General features: G+C 39.5%; 1 protein-coding gene across 1 annotated transcript in view; it reads right to left on the bottom strand.

Moving 5' to 3' along the window:
• The window catches only part of lrrc49 (leucine rich repeat containing 49), a 37253-nt gene that overhangs the window by 10794 nt on the left and 20459 nt on the right, over positions 1-6000 (bottom strand). The gene's annotated exons all lie outside the window — the stretch shown is intronic.

Genomic DNA, 6000 nt, shown 5'->3' with positions numbered 1-6000 from the left:
GGGCCATCTTTAAAATGAGAAGTATGCTATGGTAGATTGGAGTCTCTACCAAATGAATAAGGAGGTCCACGTGAAGTAAAAACAGGGAGAGAAGAGAAGAGAGGAGTGATGTAGACAGAGGTGTACTTTTCAGACTAAACAAAAAATAATTCTGTACATCCTAATGTCCACAGTAGTAGTAGCTGGAAGTAGACTCTAACAATTGTCTTTTTTGTCGTAGATCTAAATACATTGTTTGTTTATCAGTATATCAGTTTTATCATATAACCATATAAAGTCTGAAACATAATATCTTGGAAGATAAAAACACCATGTTCAAGCTTTTGGTCTATTACATGCAGTTTATAAAAGTAAATCCAGTCATTTTGAAAATAATTTGTTGGTGCATCATAGTAATATGCTGTTGATTAGTGCTGCAACTAATGATTATTTTCATTATCAACTAATCTGCAGATATTTTTCTCAATTAATCTGTTAACTGTTGGTCTAAAAAATGTAAAGGTGAGGTCTTCAAATTGCTTTTTCTCACCAACAGTCCAGATCCCAAAGATATTTGATTTATTGTCACAAACAAAGAAAGCAGCAAAATGTTGAGGACTTCATACGGAACTGGAATATTCCACCAGCCATTTTCATATGGTTCACCAGTCAGAGGAGGAACTTGACAGAACGTTGAAATCATGTTTTCGGTGGGTGACATTTTGGCCTCGAGTTACTTTAATTTGTTCTTGTGTAAAAGACAGGTGAGTGGTCAGGAGCCTCAGGACGAGAAAAAGTGCAGCAACAGGTTGTACCGTGTGTGTGTGTGTGTGTGTGTGTGTGTGTGTGTGTGTGTGTGTTTGTGTGGTCTTGCATGTGTCTATGTAAGTGTACAGGGTGTGTGTTGTGTAGTAGGTCAAAGTCAGTGTCTTCTTTTAGATCGTAGTTTCCCTGCGAGTGCCGTCAGTAACTAGTTCAGATAGTTTTAACTAATCATCAGGAAAACTACAGCTCACCAAAACAAGCCACAAATTACACTTGCCGGTAAACACAACAACTACATTCATCGTATAATATAGCCTGAATCTTTTCCAAATAAACCACTGATGGGTAATGTCCCACTTAATAATCATATTTGTATCCACACATTAACCTTATACCTTACTTAAGGTGATCCACCAATGCACCATGTATGAAAGCCTTTCTTAATCAAATGTCAAGGGATGGTCACCGGAGACTGCGGGGGATCCCATGGCTATATTAAAAGAACTGGATACACAGAGTCATCCTTGCTGTCAATTTTCCCAGTAGCCAACCACTGAACCACTGGATAGAACTAAAAAATCCCCTGACAGTATAGAAACCCTTTTTCCCAGAGACTATGATTACAAACCACTACAAAACTGTTGAGAGGACACCATGAACAAGACCAATTATTAAACTGGGACCTTGCCACACTACCAACCTCTAAGATATCAAAAGGCCTCAGAATAGTGAATTGTTGCGGTGACTGCTGTTACAAAAGTAGGTATAAGTACAAAAATGGTAGAGGAGGAGAAGATGAGTGTACTCCTCCAGATAATGAAATGTGCATTCAAATGGAAATAGAACGGACTGGGACAAAGTGTAATATTTAAAGTATTAAAACCAAATGTGGTACTAAAGGAACTTTAAAATTGTAAAGTTTAAGTGTGTCCTGTTGCAAGGACACACATGAACAGAAACATGGGACTTGGATAGCACTAGACGGGGCGGCACCAGACACTGAAAGGCAATTTAAACATCAGGATATGCCACTGCTCCGAGATGTGGGATTGCCAAAGGCTGTAAAACAGAAGGACTTGGAGAGCAGCACAGGAGATAGAGCGTAACATGTAGATAAGTCACGTAAAGAATGGGGGTAACTTCTGTTCTCCTGGAAGTGTGCCATGAACACACTCTGCACTGTGTCGCATATTGTTCCCCCGTAATCGCAGTTGAAAGGCTGCCAGGTGGCCCTGAATCCCCCTCTGACATTAACCCAGCAACAAGTGCTGAGAGAAGAAGTGAACAAGGCGGGGAAGACAGAGTGAAGAATCTGTCACAATTACATGGATCCTGCTCTGGCCCATTAGACTCAGAATCTAATTCAATTAGGGCTATCTCACTTAATCCTACTGGAGTTTTAAAAAGGATATCTGTCATCTCTCAACAATTTAATACCCCAAAAGACATGGCTTGTAGCATACACGTCTCCAATAGCCTAAATACTGCATGGTAGTGACACGCTTGAAACATGATTCTCTCGGCTGTGATTACAAAATAGCATTTCATCATTTCACTCTGGGTGAAAACAAATGGTTCAACTGGTGCAGAGCAGACGTGATATATAATAACAATAATAACTTAATATAACATAATAACTTTTCAAAACTCCACTTACAGCATGCTACAACAGGGCGCACAAATATACTAAGATCGTAAGATAAAAAATAGGAGCACCTCACTGATGTAGGTTAAAGAAATTACAAAACGGATTTAAAGTGAATACTAAGACAAATAAAATAAAGTAAAAACTCAAACAAAGTCAGGATAGGTTCTCCAATAAAAGCATGTTTTCAGAAGGGATTTAAAAGATGTCACTGACTCAGGAAGCCAGATTTCCTCAGGCAGGTCTTTCCAGAGCCGTGGGGCCCTGACAGCAAATGCTCTGTCCCTTTTACTCACTTACTGTATTGTATGCTTATCAGGTGCTGAGCCCTGCAGAGTGTTACTGGTAAGTTTGTTTATATAGTGTGGTAGTTTTGGTTTGTTTCATTTGAGGAGACTGTTAAACTTCTTTCTCAACACTCTGAAGATAAATTATTGATTTATGTGCCTGCAAAACCAGCTGTTCACGATCTCAGTGCAACTCTTCATTAACTGAATGTATGAATAGTACAAATGCCTTTCCATCTCCACGGTGACCAACTACACTGTTGGAATTCTGGGTTATAAGTGTTCAACTCAGGGGAAATGAAAAATTTAATCTCCCACAAAGGAATAAATTTGGGATTCCATCACAGCCAAACTTTGGCAGTGACACAAGCTTTTGTCCCAAAACTTCATTGTGGGGTGACAGTGACACTGTCATGCTAAATGTGGTGTCAAAAATCATTTCAACCTCATTTTAATTTACCACCAAACTGGGGCTGCTAATGGTGAGCAGAGATAACATCATGTGTTTTCCTTCATACACAACCAGCCAATGTATCCAATTTATTTAGCGCAGCTCAATCACTCATATTACACAGAAATATGAAGGTTTTCAAGTCTTGGTGTAGTTAGCTTATCTTACTAACTAACTAGTTAGCTGATGAAGCATATTAAATACTGAGGAAAATGTATTCAACAACTTCAAATGACTACATTTCAGAGAGTCTGTTGAGCTGGCAATCTGAAGATAAACTGATTTGTTGAAACACAGGATCAGATTCATCTTCACCCTTATTCTTCATCAAATTTAACTATATTCTTAGGCAGTGCAGTTGGGCCATTGTGTACAAAGTTGTCACTTTTGCCATAACTACTCTATAATTCTGTGTGACACATAAAACCATGCTGATCCATTACAAAATATTGGCTTAAATCATACCTGGAAATAAATTGTTTCATGCAGTATGTGCAGCTTTTTCTTTGTCTGCATCTCTTTTTCTTTCCATGTTTGTGAACAGTGGTCAGTTTTTAAAGCAAGAATTTCCAAGTCAAGGGGCGCCTCAGTGGCTCACCTGTTAGAGCACTTAGGCTTAGTCCTGACTACAGTGGCCACGGGTTCAAGTCCAACCCGCGGCCCTTTGCTGCATGTCATCCTCCTTCTCCCTCCCTGACTTCCTGTCTATCGCTCACTGTCCCCTCTGGATGTTTTTCAAACAAATTCATCAATTAATTTTCTACTCTAGGTCTTCCAACAAAACTGGTGTGAAACACTAAGGACTAATGAAATTTCAAGATTTCAAGAGTTCTGACTTTTCTAAATGTGTTTTAAATGTCTCTAAACATTTAAGAAATAGAGGGCAGTCTCCAGTATGTTACTAAGAGAGAAACACACAGGCATATATACACAGTACCAATAGGTTGCCCTGATCCCCCGGCTCCTACTGAGCAGATCCAGATGTGTGAATGGGCTGGGTTCAGCTCCTGACCTGTCTAAGAAACCTAGAATCTGTTGAGATTCTGACGCAGCAGGATTATGGATGACCTGTAACAAACCATACTCTGTCTCTTCAGGGTGAAAACGAATAAACCTCCTGTTGTTAGTATATCCTGGGAACTTGCACCCCCAACGACCTTATACGTGATGTCACGCAATAGACAGACGAAAGTGTTGATATACAGGCATCAAAAACAGAGACAAGCTCATTCATCATCTGTCCCTTCATGTTCTACACGGGGGAGGATGGATGGTGTAGTTTTTTTCAGGATGTAGTACTTCAACAGCTCTTTGAGAGAATCTGGGCTAAACCGTGTAGACATTATGACCTTTCTATAAACCCACACACTATTGAATTTAACAACCTTTAAATCTCCCACCTACTATACATATTCCCAGGCATTTTACCCTTTGAACTTTTAGTCACAGATCTAGCTTCTCTGTCAAATTACTGCTCCTGCCAGAATTTGTAAAAATATTTTTTTCACTTTGTTGTGCAACACAAGCTAATGTAATACAACTCCCAACTCATAAGAGTTTGGCATTCTGAATTGCGTGAGTCTTCTTCATCACCATAACCTGTTAAGCCACATCATGAGTGAAGTTATAATAGACCCTGTAAAGGAAAGCCATTGCCATAGAGGGATTATGCTTCAGGGCCATTTTCATATCCTGGTGCAGGAAGGAAAAGCCAGCTTTGAAACATGTAATAATAGTCCTTGACACAGCCTCCACTTTCATCTCAGCCCTCCTCCTCATAACTCATCCAGACCTGGATCACATTCTCTGTAGGAGTATATCAGAGTCCTACGCAAAACATTAGATTGAGCACTGAGACTGCTGATTTAGAGTACTTCCAACACCATGTTAGAAACAGTGGAAGGAGAAAACTGTCTTTAGACATCTTAGACATATATTCACTGATTTAGCAGAGAGCACACAGAGCTCAGGAGCAGCTAAGACCAACGTCCCTGGTGAAAGTAAAGGGGTCATCATGTTGCCATAATAATACTTGAAGATGCGTTTCATGCACCAGCTACTGCAGGGATCAAATCTATATTTGGGATGATCTCTCTACATGTCATATCTAGGCCATTCTGCTGGCTGATACATAAAGAAAAGGGATAGTGCAGCTGCTAGAAACATTGCATAATCGAATGAATAAATAAAGACAAGGACAATGACAGGGACAAGGACAAAAAGGTCAGGTAGGGAGCAGCAGCCAACCAACAGCCTGGATGAATGTTCTTTCAAGCAGATGGGGTGGGATCTTGCACTTTGTGAGTTGACTAAATGAAAAACAATCCAATACAAAAAATTACACTGTTAAACATAGCAACAGTCATTTGGGATAGGAGTGCAGGCCCCTATTTCAACATGTGTGAAAGTGAGAAGCTCTGATCTAACGGACAGATATGGATGACTCTTGGGAAGATGAAAGAGAAACTACATTGTGCACTAGACAGTATTAGATAGGCTTAACTGAAACCAATTGTTTCGTAAGAAAGGTGTCATAATGATAGAGGACCAGGTGGCATACCTCATGTGTCAATGACAGAACTGTAACACCATAACAATAGTTTTTTGTAGATTTCAGTATTTCAGGTGGTGGCTAGTCAAAACAATTGAGCAACTGTCTTACAGCTTTTTCCATTGGTCTGTATGAAAATTCATCCTACTGATACTGAGGTGCCACAATGACTCACAATGACCAATCTCAAAAGATTGGCAAATAAAAATACAAGGGAAAGAGGACAGATATGTTTTTTATAATTTATGTGTACTGATCCTTTAATCAATTCTACACTGCATCTATCCAGATGTAGTGTAGACCTTCCAACATGACTCTTCAA

Source organism: Seriola lalandi, unplaced genomic scaffold, assembly GCF_002814215.2.
Source record: "Seriola lalandi dorsalis isolate HSWRI2012SDOR001 ecotype SW California unplaced genomic scaffold, Sedor1 jcf7180002054898, whole genome shotgun sequence".
NCBI lineage: Eukaryota > Metazoa > Chordata > Actinopteri > Carangiformes > Carangidae > Seriola > Seriola lalandi.
The sequence above is the reverse complement of the archived record's forward strand: the minus strand, read 5'-3'. Positions and strand labels throughout refer to the sequence as shown.